Genomic DNA, 19,938 nt, shown 5'->3' with positions numbered 1-19,938 from the left:
GGCATTAGTGTTCAAACACTTTTTTCCTAGTCTCATTGTTCTCTAAGTATTCAACTTTCCCTGATGACTACTCTTTGTTATTATCCATTTGCCAACAGTTTGTTCCGAATTTCAGGAATGAAACTCCAAAGGAAGGGAATCATCATGCAGCTTTCTGGTAGGAGAAAGACTTCTTATCTGTTTTTAATCTGTGATCTAGTTCTTGTTTTTTTTTTCCCCTGGTTACCTAAAGTTCCTGTTACAACCAGGTAAAAATTGCCTTCAGTTCATCTGCCCTCAGTATGGTGTCACATACCTGCTGTGCCCAGATTACAGCCCCCAGAGAGACCACCAGAAACCAGAGAAACCCAGACTGCAATAAGCAAGGTTTAGAAATAGTGTAATACTAACTAGTTCGGAACTGTCTCCAACACTCCATCACAGCAAGGTAGAGAGGAGTTTGGAGTCCCTCTCTTTGGTTTGCATTTTTAAAGGTATAGACTACAAGATAAGCCATCACAGGGGTTTGACATGGGTGGGAGATTTTGCTCCCTTTCCCATCCTGTTTAGTCAGCTTGTTCTTTGTTTTCAAAGCAAGGCTACCCTGCCCCTAAATCAGGCCATCTTCAGCAGTCTCCATCATCCAGGTGGCCAGGTGTCCTTGTGCTTTGGAATTTCTTAATGGGAGGGAAGGCCACTATCTTTAGGGGAACGTGAAGCTAGTTTCTAATTTTAAAACATTTTGCTAGGAAATTCATTCTCATCCCTTTGAGAATGAGGGGTGTGTTCTATCCAAATCCGTGGGTCCCCACAATAGCCAACAAAGGAGACTGAGTCCCATATGTAAATGCAAAGAGCCTTTATTTTAATCAAGTTTGCAAACTCGCTCTGTCCACACGTCCAAGGTATTGGAATAACTAGAGAGTCTTGAGCTCAATTAGAATAGGATTTTATATTAGTAAAGGTTGGGGTGAGTGTAACAGATTATTAAAAATTGCTGCAAGAATCCCAACAGCGGCAGGCAGTGGGCAGCAGGTCACAAAGCAGCCAGTCCCAGGCAGGGACAGAGAATGAGACCATGCCACAGGCCTCTGAAGGTGGCTAGTCCCCAGTGGTGAGCCTTATGGTGGCGGCAGGTGAGAGACAGATAAATAGGCACACCCTGCAGAGTGAGGTTGAAATTTACTAGGTGGATTATGAGGGGGAAGGGAAAAGGGGGAGAAGAGCAGAAAGAGATAAGGGGGAGATAGAAGCAGGGAAAGGGGAGAAGTAGGGAGAGGGAGATGGAAAAAAAGAGAGACTAAAGCAAGGGGGCATTGGTGCACACCTTTAATCCCAGCACTTGGGAGGCAGAGGCAGGCGGATCTCTGTGAGTTCGAGGACAGCCTGGTCTACAAGAGCTAGTTCCAGGACAGGCTCCAAAACAACAGAGAAACCCAGTCTCGAAAAACCCAAAAAGAGAGAGAGAGAGGAGAGAGAGAGAGAGAGAGAGAGAGAGAGAGAGAGAGAGAAAGCCTGCAAACAGGAAAGAAGAGCTGCCCCTGGGGGATGGGAGAGTGAGTGGCCTTGGCTTATCTCTCAAAGTATCCTGAGGAATCTCTGACGTTCAGGACCCCTGATTGGCTGACGTTTGCCTAGTGGTGTCCTGGCAGGTGCTGGTAAGTGTTTCAATCTACAGTTCTTGGAACTCTAGGAATTTCCTTTAAATGGTCTGCCCTTGGGTAGGCCTTGGGCAATCTCGGCCTGCTAGGAATTGTCTCAAAGTAAACTATTCAGACTCCAGACTCCATTTAAATTCACTGATTGCCAGAGTACCAGGTGATAATGGTTGGAAGTAAAGAACTTCCTTGAATAACCTGCCCAGACTTAGCTTTCTTGACTGGCCCCCACATTGTGAGGGTCTCACAATAACAAATATCTCCTTTTGTATCTTTAAATCTCCCTTTAGCTGTTAATATTCTGGACATTCTTCCACCTGTGGGACAGGGACATAGTATATTGTGGCCTGTATGAGCTAGATAGCCACATTGTGTCAAGGAGAAGAATGGGAAGTGCCTGTGGAAAGCAGAAGACAGCAGGGTATGCTATTGGGGCCAGGGACACATGCTATGGAAATGCATCTCTGCTGAACTAGAAAAGGTCTTTGGGATGAAAGGCAGGGTCAGGAACCATTGAGCTGTGTCTTTTTTTTTATTGAGAAAAGGAAAACAAAGTATCTTCCTCCTCCCAGCCTCCCATTTCCCTCCCCCTCCTTTCACCTTTCTCCCCTCCCCCAAACTCCTCTCCCGCTCCTTCTCCAGTCCATAAGCAGTCAGGGTTCCCTGCCCTGTGGAAAGTCCAAGGTCTTCCCCCCTTTGTCCATTTCTAGGAAGGTGAACAACCAAACTGGCTAGGCTCCCACAAAGCCAGAACAGGAAGTAGGGTCAAAACACCATGACATTGTCCTTGGCTTCTCATCAGCCCTCATTGTTCACCATGTTCAGAGAGTCCGGTTTTATCCCATGCTTTTTCAGTCACAGTCCAGCTGGCCTTGGTGAGCTCCCACTAGATCAGCCCCCTTGTCTCAGTGGGTGGGTGTGCCCTTCGTGGTCCTGACTTCCTTGCTCATCTTCTCCCTCCTTCTGCTCCTCATTGGGACCTTGGGAGCTCAGACTACAATTGGTGAACCTAAAGAAACTAAATAAGAAGGTGAACCCAAGGAAAAACATATAGTTATCCTCTTGGCTATGGGAAGTAGATAAAATTGCCGGGGAGAAAATTGGGATCTTGGGGGTGGTGTGGGATGGGGGTAAGGGAAGATGGAGAGAGAAAAGTTAGAAGGGAAGGAGGGGGGGGAACTAGGGGAAACAGGAGGATTGGGATAAAGGAAGTTTGGACAGGGGAGCAGGGAACCTCAATTCTTAGTTAAGGGAGCCACTTTAGGGTTGGCAAGAGACTTGAACCCAGAGTTGCTCCCAGGAGCCCATGGTGATGTCCCCAGTTAGTCCCTTGGGCAGCTGAGGATAGGCAACCTGAAATGAACCTATCCTATAGCAATACTGACAAATATCTTGCATACCAGCATAGAACCTTCATCTGGTGATGGATGGAGAAAGAGACAGAGACCCACACTGTACCTGTGTCTTTAATTTTTATTTTTTAAATTTTTATTTAATTGGTTAATTAATTTTTTTGTTTTTCAAGACAGGATTTCTCTGTAGCTTTGGAGTTTTTCCTGGAACTAGCATTTGTAGATTTCTTTCTTTTTTTCTTTCTCTCTTTAATTTTTTATTTAATTTTTTTTTTACTTTTAGTTTTTAGAGACAGGGTTTCTCTGCACCTTTCTAACCTGTCCTGGAACTAACTAGCTCTTGTAGATACATCTATATTTCTATCTCTCTGTCATCTATCTATCTATCATCTATCTATCTATCTATCTATCTATCTATCTATCTATCTATCTATCTATCTATCTATCTATCATCTATCCATTGTCTTTCGAGATAGGGTTTCTCCGTAGCTATTGGAGCTTTCCTGTAACTAGCTCTTGTAGACCAGGCTGGTCTAGAAATCAAAGAGATTCAACTACCTCTGCCCCCCACGTGCTGGAATTAGAGGCCTGCACCTCCACTGTCACCACCCTGCTGAGCTGTGTCTTTAAGGTGAGTATGAGTCTATGGGAGGTGCTCTTGTCACTCAGGCCTCACTAGCCAATCAGGCCCTCCAGGTGACCTGCACGTCAGAAGTTTTGCAAGATTCTTCCTGAGGCAGCATAGGCAGAGGGGGCCTTGGCGGAGGCTGAGGCCTCAGCAGCGGCAGCGGCGGCCTTGGCCGCAGTGGCCTCAGCGGCGGCGGCGTCAGCCATTTTCAAGCTTGACTTTGAGGACAAGTCCGCCTCAGTGGTTCTGTGTGCTCTGCTGTGAGTGTAGGAAGCTGAGCAAGGAGCATGGGCAAGTTGGAAAACCATGATGTGGTGAACTTGGGGCTATTCTCAGACCGGGAGAGGCGGCTAGTTGAGCCTTGGAGACTGTGTGCTGTATCCTCCTCCAGCCACGTGGGAGCCATTGACCAGATGTAGAGTTCATCCTGTTTCTGCCTGGTCCTGCTGGTCCTGCATGCCCCAGCAGGGTCTGCGCGATTCCGCGTGATTCTGCATGTTCTTTGAAATTTCCGAGTGGCTGTCAGCCTCTGAGTAACTTCCCTATCCTTACTGCGCCTGTTAGAGATTTGGGAATGGGACTGTGCTTTGAAATACCATTGCTGCTGACTTCCCTGTGAAATGCAGGCTCCCTTAGTGCTTGTATTGTCGCAATGAAACATAGATTTGCCAAAGTCACAAAGAACTTCTGTCCCGGAAGTTCTGCACCTTGAACATTTACTATTTAGGTTTAGGATCCCTCTGGAGTTAATTCTGTGGAGCTTATAAACAGTATTTCGTGTATAAGTAACACTCCAATGCTAAACTGTTTTAAAGGATCACAACATTAGGAAGACTGAGAACAGCTGGTTTATATTAATATCTCCTGTAGCTCAGGCTTCCCTCCCACTATGTAACTGAGAATTGCTTTGAACACCTAATCCTGCTTTTGCTACCCAGTGCTGGAAAGACAATCCTGCAACTCCTTCCAAGGTGGAGCTTGACTGGTCTGTGGGAAGGAGAAATAGATTAGTGAAAGAGTATCCTCCAACTTCTCCATATTTTATTGTGAATTTATAAGTGAAGTAGGACCTGTGTAAGAATTTAGTTCACTGACCAACTGTAAAGCAAGCATAGTCACAAAAGAAAAGGATGGGCAATAAAGAGGGTGAAAGCTTTTCTGCTGTGACAGTAGTGGACATTAGCAATGAGTAGTGATACCCCACATACCATGCCTTCAAAAATCGGTATAAATTCTGATTACAGTGAAAGACCTGGATAACTCCAGGTATCCCCAAAGAAAGCCCTGGATAAATCCAGGTGTCCTCCCCCCCTTCCCCAAGCAGGAAGAAAATAGCCAAAAATCTAACCAGGAAGAGAAGAATCAGGAATCTAGCATTAGCCAGTTTGGTGACTGTGTTTCAGGAACTAGCTGAAGTTAAAGTTGGGCTGTAATCTTGAGAACAATCTTGAGAAACAGGGAGTTTCCCCAATTGTGCTCTGTTTTAAGAACTAGCAGATTATGACCTTGGGAGTGGTTTTGGGAGGCAGGGAGTTGCCCCTTTGTGTTCTTCACTGGTGTTTTCGGGATTTTCTGTGACACTCCCTGCCAATTCCAGTTAACTGGGCTGTGGTTTCTTCCCTTAAAAATCACTTCTCGTGGTCACTCGGGGTCGAACTCTTTCTCTGCTTGGGTTGTGAGTCTTGGCCCGAGTGCACTGGTTCTTGGTTTGTCTCACGTCATGGATTAAAGCCTTGTGTGATTGATTGCAGCAAGGATGGTCTCTCTTGAGTTTTGGTGGGGGTCCTGTTATCCCGAGACTTGAGTGAGAGTCTCCCCTCACCGGGGTCTTTCAACATTAGTTCAAGCAAACTAGAAGAACTGGATAAAATGGTGTGGTCCTGCCTAACATGGCTATACCCTGAGAAAAATGATGTGAGATGTACTTGGTGTGCTCTAATACAGATCCCTAGTCTCTGGAGCACATGACCATAAAGCTTGTTTCAACTTTTTAACCATATTTTTTGATATCATAATTACATTATTTTCACTATCTCTCTCTTGCTTCCAACTGTTTCCATGGGCCCTTTATCATCTTCTAATCCATGGCCTCTTTTTGTTTAACAGTTAATGTTTGAATGTGTCCTGTGTTTGGTTGCATGACCTCCCAGCTATGAAGTAAAGGTTTGGCTACTGTTGACTTTGATTGTGTAATGGAATGTGTACACTTAGGACCCTGTGCCTTGGAGGAGGAACAGACAGTGCTCTGGGGGAATGAGGGATTGTATTAAACTACAAATTTCCAAGATTAGGGTCTTGTCTCACCCTAGTGTGGAAGGCCAAACCTGGAGGGTTTTTGCTCTCTGAGACATTTGATTTTTGTTCACACAGTATGGCAACTTCTAGTGTCTTGAAGCCCAGCTGGGTGGTTCTAGCTAATGAAGGACTCTACTTGGCAATCAGGAGCATCAGTAGGAGATAGTTTACAGGTTCTTTCTAGGATTCTCTTGTTTTGCTGAAGGGAGATGTAAGGAGGACCACAAAACCAGGCCGTGGTGAATGTAGGGGCCACTGTCTCCAGACCAAGAAGAACAGGTTGGCTGAGCTGTTAGAGCTGCTTGGAAAGGAGTGGACCATGAGCGAGACATGGTCTGTTAATTAGTCTGGTGACCTGGGTAGTGGCCCTTGGCCTCTGAGCTTTGTTGAGTGTGGATTCCCTGGGGCAGGGGGAGGCTCTGCCATACTGGCGTGGGAGACTATGAGCTTATAATCCTGTTGCCTCATGCTATGTAACTGAAAATTCCTTTAAACACCTAATGCTGCCTCTGTCGCCCAGTGCTGGATAGACAGTCCTGCAACTCCTTCAGGACCGGGCTTTGACTGGTCTGTGAGAAGGAAGAATAGACCAGCTAATGAGTGATCTCCAGTATCTCTGTCTTTAAGTACTTCCTTATAAATGAAGAGGGATCTGTGCAAGAATTGAGTATATAGGTCAAGCTTCAAGCTGATAGATTCACAGTGCAGAAAGGGAGAGACAATACAGGCGTTGTGAACTTATCTACTTCAACAGTAGTAATTGTTATTACTACTATGTACTAATTACCTAATTAGGAATTAGGTAATCAATTTTAGATGTTCCATAAATGTCCCGGTGGCCAGGGCTTTAAAGACTCTGGATAAAGAACTGACCTTCTTATTAAACCAAATTGCTATAGTTGCAGTAGTTCAACCAAAATAGATTGAGTAAAATATAGCACTGCCTAACAGGACTGTTATTTTACTGGTTTTAAATATAAAAAACCTGAGACCAAAGGTTTAAGAAATCTTTGATGTGCTCTTATATAAATCCCTAGTTTCTGAAGCATATGGCCATGAATCTTGTTTCAACTTTTTAAAATAATTTTTTGAGATTATATCATATCCACAGCCTCTTTCCTGTCCCCAAGCCTTACAAGGCCCCTTATTATCTTCTAATTTATGGCCCATTTTTCTTTAACAACTGTTGTGAATGTGACCTGTGTTTGGCTGCAGCATTTCCCAGGTGAGAGGCGATGGGTTGGCTGCACTGCACATTGAGTGTGTAATGGAATGTGCTTTGGATGAGGGTCAGGGTATGCTCTAGGAAAGTGGGTGAATGTCTACTAAAATACAAACTTTGTGGATTAGGGCCCTGCCTACTGGGCTGGAAGGGCAGAACGGGAAGTGCTGTGCTCTCTGAGTCATTTCATCTCTGCTCACCCATTAAGGGAGCTGATCATAGTCTGAGACCCAGCAGGGAGGCCTTAACCAATGAGGGACTCCGGGAAGTCTTAGCAATCAGGAAGAATAGTGGCAGGTAGCTTGCAGGTTCTCTTCAGGATTCTTCTCTACTTTTGTTGTGATGAGTTGTAAGGAAGACCACACACAAGCTATGCCATAGTGAGTGTAGTACGTTCAGGGGAGGTCTGTTGAGCTGTCATTTCTGCTGAGGTTTGGATGGACCATGAGCCAGGCTGTGGTTCTGTTGCTCTATGTAATGACCTGGTCATGGCTCCTTGTCCTCTGAGCCTCCCTGTGTATGGATTTCCTGGGAGAGGAAGACTCTGTAGCACTGGCCTGCTAGTCTATAGTGCTTGTAATATCATTATCCAACGTACACACAGGGACATGCTTTTGGTGTGCAGTGGGAAGACAGATTTGAAAACTGATAATCTGGCTTTTAGAACTTCTGAATATTGCAGTCTACTTTCAAGTTTGTCTTATAAATATTTGAAATAGTTTAAAAGCTGGTAGAACTAGATGATGTTGATTGTCTTTTACCAATACGTGATTAAAATGCTTCTAACTTTCTGCTACCACTAGCTGCAGTGGTGTGATTCAGTGATGTTTAGGGGACAAAGGGAGTTTCTGAGCTGCAGTGGTTTCTTAGGTGTGTATGGTATTGGGCAGGAAGACAGAGCAGAATCTATACCTTGTGCTATAATCCATTTGACAGGAAGCAGAAATTATTCTATATTGTTTTGAGATTGGGCATCAATGGGGCTGGGTTTTCCTGAAACCACAAGGAGGTCTAAGGGCCTGCAGAACCATAGCAGGAGATTATCACTTTTGCAGAGAGAGCTCTAGAGCATGGGGCCTCTCTGGAAGAAATACCGGTAGCTAGAGCATCAGAAACAACAGTTTAAGGGTCACTTTGAAATATTTTGTGAAAATTGTGAAGTCTTTATTTAATTTCTATACACAGAGTCATAGGTAGCTGGGTATCATTGGTCAAGATCACACGTTTCCTGACTAGTTTCCTTTGGTCTTTTGGTTAATAGCTGATTGTATTTTCCTGCCTTTGTTCTTGGTCTTTCCTCCATCCTCTTTATTCTTTCCCAAATACCATACACATTCTTGATTGAATAGCTTTGTTGTGGTGATTTTTTTCCCCTGAGACAGGATTTCTCTGTAGCTTTGGAGCCTGTCCTGGAACTTGCTCTGTAGACCAAGCTGGCTTCCAACTCACAGAGATCCTCCTGTCTATGACTCCTGAGTGCTGGCATTAAATGTATGTACCACCACCACCCAGAAAGAAGTCATATTATGTCAATTTGTGCACTATTTTTTCATAATCTCATTGATTACTATGAGTGCTTGAACATGAATGTAGTTTTGTAATCAGCTTTCTTGTTAAAAATTATTGGGAATTGCCATTGAACTATTTATTTATGGTGCAAATTTACCATACATATCATCTTAATTTTGATGCATCATGTTTCTAAGGATCATTTTTTTACATGTATTTATTTATTTATTTATGTTTCTTTTGTTGTTAATCTGTGAGAGACTTTTGGTTTATTGGATAAAAGTTATTATGAATGTTGGCAGGTGGCTCAGCACATACTCATTTTGGAGGTGACCTGAATTCAGATACGTATACTCAAGTTGCAAGGCTCATATATCAGTTCAGATCCAGGGCATCTGAACCCATCTTTTTTCTTACTTGTATACATATGGAAGACATTCTCACTCACGCACATATGCAAAAAATAGCAATAAACTTGTTTTCAAAAGTTCTTGTGATTTATAAAGCAATTAGAGTAAAACAAGTTGCTTTACGTGTCCACTGATTCTTTAAAAATCTGCTATCTTGCTTTTTGTTTTTAAATGTTTCCATTTCCTCACTCTGATTGCAGACTTACATGCAGTCATCAAGCAGGGGGAGCAAATGGTGTCTAAGTGATCCTAATAGAATTTTTTAGTATAAGATCAGGAAATTTTGTTAGTAGTCAAAACTATTTTCTATAAAGTTAAGATATGAGAAGGTTTTAAGTGAATCTTTCCAATTTTGGTGGAACAGCGCTCCTCGCTAAGCAATTTTCTATTATTGGTAAAAGATAAAGAACTGAAGTGTAGCCGGGCGGTGGTAGAACAGGCGGATCTCTGGGAGTTCGAGGCCAGCCTGGTCTACAAGAGCTAATTCTGGGATGGGCACCAAAGCTACAGAGTAACCCTGTCTCAAAAAATCAAAAGAACAAAAAACAACACAAAACAAAAAAGAACTGTAGTGTATAAGATGAGTGCTGGTCAGTAATTTCTTAGTGTTTGACTTTGGTTAGAATCTTGTAGTTTTCATTTAAAGGAGCATAATATGTCTTTGTGTCTTTGTCAGTGCCCCCCATCCATGTTGTTAATTTTACTCATTGTTGTTTAACTATACTGTTTAATTTCTGGAAAATAAGGTCTCACCAATTTTGTATTCAGATTTCTCATGTTTTGCGCTCCTTGAGTTTTTGTTGGTTTGGGACATTTCTGTGGAGAGACAGTTTTAGTTTTCTCTTCTTTATCTTAGATGTTTGCCTCTTTCCATTTCCTGACATATCTATCTTCCTGTTATGTGTTTTGGCTACTGAAGTGATTGATATGATTAGTACATTGCCTTTGGGTCTCTAAAATCTTCTTGTATATTATTAACTCTTCTAATTAGCCTCAGCTGTCAGCATAACATAGCTTAGAGTGATCTGAGAAAATACCAATTGAGAGTATGCATAGATCAGAATATCTGACTAATGTATCTGAGAGATTGTGTTGATTTTGATTGATGTAGGAAGGCTCTTCCACTGAGTTGGTGATATCTCTGACCAAGCAGCCCTGGGATAGATAAGAGAGCTAGCTCTAGAACACAAAACCTTGACAAAGCAAGAGGAAAAGCCAGAAAACAATGATTCCACATGCTTTGCCTTTAGTTATTAGCTTGAGTATCTATCCTAAGCTCTCATAAGGAGGAATTGTAAAATAGGGCCAACAACCAAATAAACATGTTCATTACCTGAGTTGCTTTTGATTGCATAATTTAATAACAGCAACAGAGAAGAAAGGTGGAAGAAAAATGGGACTCAAAGGGGATTTTGTTGCTGCAAAGGACCTGGGAATGTTGACACTTATAGGAATGCTGAAGATATCAGAAAACTGGACAAAGAGCTTAATCAACTGTTCCTGTATGACCTAGAAGATGGGAATGTTGAGAGTAATGGCAGACAGTAGAGGTCAAGGTCATAGGATTTTATTGGGCAGTAGATTATTTAGGGAACCATGGAGTTGGCCTAACCTAAGTGTCTTGAGAGACCTATGTTGTAGGTTTTTCAGGTTAAAGTTCATGGTTGCTGGGTCACTATATACCTCTAAGTTCCTGACAGACTTTTAAATTTCCTCAGGCAGTGAATCATTCAGGCTGATTTGTACTTCTTTGTATAATCCCTTAGTAGTCAAGAAATCATGAATGCTTAACAGGACAATTAAATTTAGGCATTAATCTTGTGTATGTTATATAGTTTACAAACTTCATTATATCCTGGTGTAAACAGAGGTTGCTGCGGTGGTCGGGAGGAGGCAGAAATCTTTAATAAATAAATAAAAATAAATAAATAAATAAAACCCCCCAAAACAGAGGTTGCTCTGTCATTTCCACACTGCCCAGACCTGTAGTAATTATACAGAAATTGTATTAATTTTAAGACTGCACATCCAATAGCTTAGGCTTCTTATCATGTAACTTTTACATCTCAAATTAACCCATATTTATTAATCTATGTATCGCCACATGACTGTGGCCTACCAGTAAGATTCCATCCAGAATTTGTTTCCTGCAGTGGCTAGGTGGCATCTCCCTGATTCTTCCTTCTTTACTCCTTTATCTCTGCTTGGAATTCACAACTTGTTCTATTCTGTGCTGCCATAAGTTCAAGCTGTGTCTTTATTAACCAAGTGGAATAATACATATTCACTGCATACAGAGGGGAATCGCACATCACTTCCCCTTTTCTGCAAAAAGTAAAAAGGAAGGTTTTAACTTTGATATAGCAAGATTACATCAAGAAAACAATTATCAAACAAGAATTATAGTTACTGTATTTAGTCCATTTACATTTGGCAAACTGAGGAAAATACTATGTCATCTATTCTATCTTTGTGAGTCTAAAGTTTTATATCTAATGTAGCTTTTATAATTATAAAACTGTCTTTCTTCAACTCCATCAAATTCTCCAGAAGGACATATATTACCTAAGTAGTTATAAGCACACCCAAAACTCTAGAATTGACAAAGTCATCTTGCTGCCTGGACAGTCACCCAAAGTTCTTCTGTAATATTGGGGCATCCATCTTCAGTCTATAGGCCCATAGTATCTGGCAGACCTTTCAATGAAGCAGAAAATTTCAATGACAGTTACCGCTATATTGCCAGTTTCTCAATCACCTTTTTTCTGTGTCCTGCAGAATGTCTGGCAGACTCTTTCATGAAGCAGAAACCATCTCACCTTCTTTAGGCAACTTTAGCAGTCATTTTTTTAGGTCCTGCATGTCCAGTCTACACAACATTACCACCAAGTGATCCTGGCAAGAGCAGTTTCTTGCCCAAATGGCTAGCCTTGTCAGATTGAAGGCAAATTTCATAATGAGTTTTTCCAATACCCATCAACTTCTCTGAAATAATTGGTCCTACCAGAAGTAGAAACGTCTTACTATTATGAAAAGGCCTAAGTTTTTAAAACATTTAAAATGCCATATTATGTATGTCTTTGAAAGATTTGAAGAATACCAATCCATATGAAATATATCTCATTATGTCTAGAACACCTAACTAACATTACTACAATTTTAACTAACATAAATGACTATCTATTAATTTGTATTTCTTAACTATACATTGCATTTTTAAATGAACTGAACAAATATAATACCTTTACAAGAGCAGAGTTTCATTTAACAAAATTGACCTTAAATTTGTATCAATAGACTAAAGTCTATACAAATAAAAAGGATTATCCCTATATCATATCCCCCTTAAATGTAAACACACATTTATAAACAATATTTGGGAATTTTGGAGGACGTCTTGCCAAACTTCTTTCTGCTTTTTGTTGGGCAAAGCCTTTGAGGGTTCATGGAGTCCTATCAGGGTATCTTGGTCCATCAAACCACCTTATTCTGGAAGGAATCCACAGGTTCTCATCCTCTACAGAAACAAAAGCAGAACCTCTTTTCCAAAGCAACATATTCTTAGACCCAAATTTTGAAGTCAAGATACTTTTAAAGTATATATGTTGGTTTGCCTTAGCAGCCCATACAATGAAATGTCTCTCTGCTCATTCACAGTCAAAAAACTTAAAGAACACACAATAATGCACTTAATCTAGATTCTCTGTGTATTTCACATCTTTATATGGCTTACTTTTCTATACTCCTTTAATCTATGAAACTTACATACATTTATACACTGTGACCCATTTACAATTCTTTTTATCTGAATCTGGCCTTGTTTGCATATTCATAATTATTTTCTGACCAGAAGTACTTTTTTTTTTTAAAAAAAAATGCTGAACAGGCATGGATAGGACCAACTCCTCAGCTCTGCCTGCTTGCTCTACTTAGTCCAACATGGCAGAGGTATGTTTACTGCCATCTCTGCAAGCCATTCTTTCTGCCACAGCTCAAGAGACATGGAATTTCTGTGTCTCCATTAAGCAATTTGTAACATGCTGCACACAGATCCCAGGTGCAGTACTTTCCAGAGGGTCCGAGCTATTTGTGCCAGCACAAACCAGGAAGCCCTTCTCTAAAAAAGCTGTGAATTTATTGTGGCTGAGTCAGGATGATGTCTCTTATAGGAGCTGTGGCACCCTTGTTTGCTGTCAGCTAAGAAAGCCCATCTGGAAAAATATGTGGCTACCAAAAAGTCAGCTTTACTCTGTTCTTTGTGTCTAGATTTTTTTTAACTCTCTCAGATTTTGTGTTGATGTAGTTGCCTCATTTTGGCACCATTTGGTTAATGGAGGCTATTTGTTTGTTTCTGGATGCCCTCTTTTCCAAAGCAACATATTCTTAGACCCGAATTTTGAAGTCAAGATACTTTTAAATTATATATATGGATTTGCCCTAGGAGCCCATACAATGAAATGTCTCTCTGTGCTCATTCACAGTCAAAAAACTTAAAGAACACACAATAATGCACTTAATCTAGACTCTCTGTGTATGTCACATCTTTATATGGCTTATTTTTCTATACTCCTTTAATCTATGATTACAACACTGCTTGGCCAATAGCTTTAACTTCTTATTAAGTAACACTTAATTTTTTTTTAATTAACTCATTTCTATAAATCTATGTATTGCCATATGGCTGTGGACTACTGGTAAGGTTCTATCTGGCATCTGTCTCCTTAGCAGCTACATGGTGTCTTCCTAACTCTCCTTTCTTTTCACCTCTCTCTCTGCTCAGAAATCCCACCTTGCTCTATTATGTGCTGCCCTAAATCCAAAGTAGATTTTTATATTAACTAATGGCAATAAAACATAGTCACAGCTTACAAACGGGAATCCCACATCTTCCTGGAAGCTATAACTGTAGTGGTCCTAGAAATTGCCATTATCTTCTGTTTTTGATCAATGAAAAGTCTGATTGTCCTCAATAAACAGTCACAGCCTTGTCTTGCTGTAGCCTTTCCAGCCCAAGTCTGTATTTATTCCTTGTGGCCCCTTATGTATCAGGTGATCTTAGCATGATACATAAGCAGAGGTACTTAGAAGACTTTGTGAAAAATTTATCTAGAGATCATGTGTGTGATATCTTTGTCCTAATCTGTCTTATTCTCTCCATGTCTTGAGAAAGTGTGTAGGTAGAATTACAAAGGAATAAACTGATTTCCTGTACAAAACATTGCTTCTATTGGATGGTGATTACTGATGACTCATTCAGGTCTATAGTGAAAAAAAATGAAGAAGAAAGAGATGACAAATATAGCTGCAAGTTTCTCTCCCATCTGCCACCTCCAAAATCACCATTCAGAGGCTTATATTAATTATAAATATTTGGCCTATGACTCAGACTATTAATGGCTCACTCTTACATTTAAATTAACCCATAACCCATAGTTTGTGTATATCTGCTTTGCTACATGATTCATGACTTATTACTTCACATCTTTTTCCTCCTGCGGCTCCTGGAGTCTTCTTGAATTCTTTCTCTCTGTATCTGTTTGGATTTCCTATCTAGCTATATTCTGTCCTGTCATAGGCCAAAACAGGTTAATTCATCAACCAATAAAAGCAGCACATATTCACAGCTTACATCAGAAAAAGTCTGTTTTCTTAATAAAAATAATACTAGGTACTTTCAGATGGCAGTCTAGTGGTGAAAAAACGTACAGAGATTATCAAAAATTTTAGCACCATTAAAGGAAAGAGCCTGTCTGTGCATTTGAAGCCTAGGAAGATGCTCCAAGTGTAAGACTGCATCTAACTAAGACCTTAATTTTTGGAAGAAGTACACAAAGTAATTCCTTGTCCCAGGAGAATCATCATATAGAACTTGCAGCAAATTTGGTCCAAGCTTGGTAGAGTCTATAAAATCTTGGCAGGATCACCTATATCATACTGATTCAGGAAACATGAAAGATGCAAAATATAAAGATCATGGATTCTTCTTTTGTGATCAGGTCATCACTATTTTGCCCATCTATGTTTGGCAGAGTCAGAGCTGCAGAGAAGAAGAGATTTTGAGGGTTCATTACATGAAGTGGTGGATATGAAACTGGATCACATTTCAGATTTCAGGATGTTGAGTTACCCAAGCTATGGGACATGTTCCATGGAGAGCTGCATAGGAGTGTGGAAGTAGCAAGAGTGAGATATATATGAGGTTGCAGGGTGTTGTGTGATATTTTTTTTCATATTCTGATTAAAAAAAATGCATGTTTGGAGTCAGAGAACAGAGCTAGCTATTTACTGACAATGATGCTATAGAAGTTGGAGGACTGTTAATAGAAAGGAGACAAGTAATAAGGTTGGGCTGAGAGAGAATCTTGGCCTTTTTTGGATAAAGAAATGGAACAGAGAGAGTCACTGGTGTCTTCTTCACTGCTTCTGTGATCTTTCAGGTTTTTACCTGTGATATCTGACTCCCAATTTTTATTGATAAAGATTAACTAGTTAATGTTTTATCTGGCCTCCTAAAACATATGCTTAATAATCAGAAAAAGGTAATTAATACCCCTAGATATACATTGCACATTAGTTTATTAATTTTAATGTTTTAATGTTAATGAAAAGGAAACAGCAGCTGTGGAGAAAGTGAAAAGTTATAACCTTTCATTTTTTTTTGTTTAGACAAAGGGGGAAATGTTGTGAAACATTACATCTATTTATGCTTTGGAATATTTATTTAGTGATGCAAGAGTGTGTTACATTCTTTTATGTTGCATTTTTCAACTCTGTGAAGCTGTGTTACTTTGCCTGCCTAAAACACCTGATTGGTCTAATAAAGATTTGAATGTCCAGTAGCTAGGCAGGAGAGGGATAGGTTGGGATGCCAGACTGAGAGAATAAATAAAAGGAGAAAAAGGGAGAAGAATTGAGGACCAAGAAAAGAAAGAGGAGAATGTTTGGGACCAACTTCACAGTTAGCCACAAGTAAGAAGTAAAGAAAGGTATATAGAATAAAGATAAAAGCCCAAAGGCAAAAGGTAGATAGAATAATTTTATTAAGAAAAGCTGACTAGAACCAAGCTAAGACTGGGCATTCATAGGTAAAAATAATTTTCCATGTCTTATAATTGGGAGCTGGATGGTGGGCTCCCAAAATAGCCAAAGAGTAAATAAATAAATAAATAAATAAATAAATAAAAAATTAAAAAAAACAGTAACTACAGGATGGATCATCTGTGGGTATATACCCAAGATTGGTACTACAGCATCCTGGGGTAGATCTATTCCCAATTTTCTGAGGAGCTACCATCTTAATTTTCATTGTACTCTATAATTTTGTACAAGTTTTTTCTCAATAGATAACCAGAATGATATAGCTAAAGTATTGCTCAGCTCATGCCGGTCTATATTTTAAGAATTTTTCATTGACTTGAAATTATTAGGCCTGTTCCTATCCCAATATACAAGTGGGGAGGCTCAGAACCACCTGCTATTCCAGATTCAGTGGATATGACATGACACCCTCTATTCTTATACACATGGAAGACATTCTTTCTCACACATAAACATACACAAAATGTGGGGATAAACTTCTTTTCAAAAGTACTCTGCCTCTTAAAACAATTAGAGCAAAACAAATTGCTTTAGGTGTATAATACAAATTATACACTGGTTTTTCTATATTTTACATTGCATGTGGTTTGAGAAAGTTTTTATTTCCTCACTCTGATGCAGACTTACAGGCAATCTTCAGTTATAAGAAACAAAATGGTTCCTAAGTGATCTTAATCAATATAATCTTCTTTTTATAACAAAATGAAATTCTTTTAGTAATCAAAACTATTGTATAAAATTAAAACATTTGAAAGTTTTATGCAAATTTTCCAGTTTTGGTGGAACAGCTCTCCTCACCCAATCCATTTTCTATTATCAGTCAAGGAGAGAACTAGAGTGCACAGGATTACTACTGGCCAGTGATTTCTTGTTATTTACTTTTTGTTAGTATCTTGTCTTTCTTGTTTAAGGAACACTGATATGTATTTGTAGGCCTGTCTTTGTGTCTTGTTTTGCCTATGATACCGTATATCCTTTTATTTTATGAATTATGATCTAAATTTATTGTTGTTTCTCTAGGAAAATGATAGATTTTCATGATTCTTTTTCAGAAAATATACTATATTATGAGGTCCCTGAGCATTTCTTAGTTTAGGAAGTTTCTTTGCAGAGACAGTTTTAGTTTTCTCTTCTTGATCTTAGAGGTTCTCTTTTCCCATTTCTTGACCAATCTGTGTTTTTGGAAACACATGTTTGTTATGAAAACTTGATGTTTGTTATGGTTAATATATTGATTTTGTGTTTAAAAGATTCTTCTTATATATTTTCATCTCTTCCTTCATTAGCTTCAGCTGTCAACATGATTTATATTACAGTCATGTGAGAGAACATCAGTTGAGGCTTTGCCCAGATCAAAATTGCTACTTACTATTTGGGGAAAATTGTGTTGAGTGATGATTAATTTGGGAATGCTCTCCTCTTTCCCTGATGGTGGAGGTCATCACCCACTAAGCAAGTGTGACTGAGTGGGATAAGAAAGATAGCTGGATCTGAGAGAATGACAAAGCAAGAAAGAAAGCCAGTAAACATTTTTTCCTTGTGTCTCTGGCATTTAGTTTCTAACTTGAGTTTCTATCCTAAACTTCCACAGTTGTGGCTTGTGATCTGGAAATATCAGTCAAACAAGCCTGTTTATCACCTCATATGCTTTTATTTAGAGAATTTAATCACAGCAAGAAACAAACATAATTAGGTCAAAATGTGGTACACCCAAAGTGATTTTGTTGCTGGGTAGAATGTGGGAACATTGTATTTTGATTTATTTATTTATTTAGGTCTACAGCAGAAAAAAATATGAGTGCTGTAGAAAGAAATGAAAAGTCAGTTTTGTGGAGAAAAACAACACTCCCATTTATTCTCTTTGCCTTCCAGCCCTTCTTAATCTTTCCTACCAAGCCATTGACTGTTCATTGGGCCAAACATGCATTTTAGACCAGCCCAGTATCATATCTTTACAGAATTAAACAAATGCAACATAAAAGAATGCATTACATATTTGCATCATTGAAACAATTGTTTCACAACATCAACAAATATAACACATCTTAATAATAATATTCCACAACAGCCAGAGTTTTATTTTGGTGCAGCCTAGGTTGCAGTTTGGTACCACAATATATAGAGATGCCTAAGCTATTAGACATCTTCTATGGAGAGCTAGATGAATATAGGGAGTAGAAGTAACCAAAGAGAAAGATGTATGAGAAGATGCAGGGATAGGGCCATCTAAGCCCTTTGAAACTGAAGCCCTTTGCATCTTAGACAGAACTATGAGATTTAATGTTTGTCCTGCTATGCTTCAGTCTTGCCTTGGTTCAATCTTCCCTCACTATGTCTCCATTTCTCTACTTTGGAGTGTGAATGGTATTCTGTACCATTGTATGTTGGAAAGATGTACTTTGTTTTCTGATTTCTACAAGATGTTACTTACTGTGGAACAATAGTCTTGTACCTTGTAAAGATTTGTCACATATTGGTTTAATAAAATGCTGACTGGTCAGTAACCAGGCAGGAAGGATAGGTGGGGTGATCAGAACAGGAGAATTCTGGTAAGAGGAAAGGCTCAGTCTGCAGTCATCACCCACATGCAGAGGATACAAGATGAGAATGCGTCACTGATAAAAGGTACCAAACCATGTGGTTAACACAGGTAAGAATTATGTACTAATGTAAGATGTAAGAATTAGTTAATAAGAAGCCTGTCCTAATAGGCTAACCAGTTTATAATTAATGTAGACCTTTGTGTGTTTCTTTGGGACTGAATAACTGTGGGACAAGTTACTGTCACATGATCGTCATGAGCATCAGAAGAGACTTTGAACATTTGAACAGTGAAGGGGCTATTGTGGACTATGAGTGACTAAATTAATTTTTCTGATAAATAACCAGGAGCCTATAGTGACCCAGGTCAGAATGTAATTTATTGAATGAAAAACCTCCCAGATAGGAAGATGTATTTTAATATATGTCTCTTTTTGGTAACTTTCATTTGATTGCTTGTGAAACCATTAGTAGGAGGAGCCTTTCTGGATGAAATTTCTCATTGGGGATGTGATATGATATAGTAAGGATAGCTGCTTGTTTGTTCCCAGCTGCTTGCCCCAAAATAATCACACAGAAACTGTATGAATTAAATCTTGCTTGGTCCATTATCTCTAGCTTCTTATTGGCTAACTATTACATTTTAATTTAACCCATTCTTATTAATCTGTGTATTGCTAGATGGCTGTTTCTTACCAGATAATCACAGCATGCATAAGGGAATCGTTTATCACCTCCCCCTTTCAGTTTAAAGAAAAGGAATTTGGTAATTTTTTTTTTTTTTTGGTTTTTCGAGACAGGGTTTCTCTGTGGCTTTGGAGCATGTCCTGGAACTAGCTCTGTAGACCAGGCTGTTCTCGAACTCACAGAGATCCGCCTGCGTCTGCCTCCCAAGTGCTGGCATTAAAGGCGTGTGCCACCACCCCCCGGCAGAAGTTTGCAATTTTAACATAGTAAAATTACACATAACGAAACAGGTATCATGCAAGAATTACAGCTACAATACTTATTATCTATTTTATCTTTTATCGTAACTAAGGAAAACTAACTACAACTACAAATTCTTCAACTCCATCAAAGACCCTAGAAGGACATAATACTACCTAAATAAACAGGAAGTATATTGTAAGCAACTTCCAAATCTGTATAAATGACAGATATCTTGTTGCCCGGACAATTACCAGAAATTCTTCTGTGTTGTTGGGGCATCCAGTCTTCAGCCCACAGGCCCATAGTATCCAGCAGA

The sequence above is a fragment of the Microtus pennsylvanicus genome, chromosome 17 (assembly GCF_037038515.1).
Source record: "Microtus pennsylvanicus isolate mMicPen1 chromosome 17, mMicPen1.hap1, whole genome shotgun sequence".
Lineage (NCBI taxonomy): Eukaryota > Metazoa > Chordata > Mammalia > Rodentia > Cricetidae > Microtus > Microtus pennsylvanicus.
Note: the sequence above shows the minus strand (reverse complement) of the source record.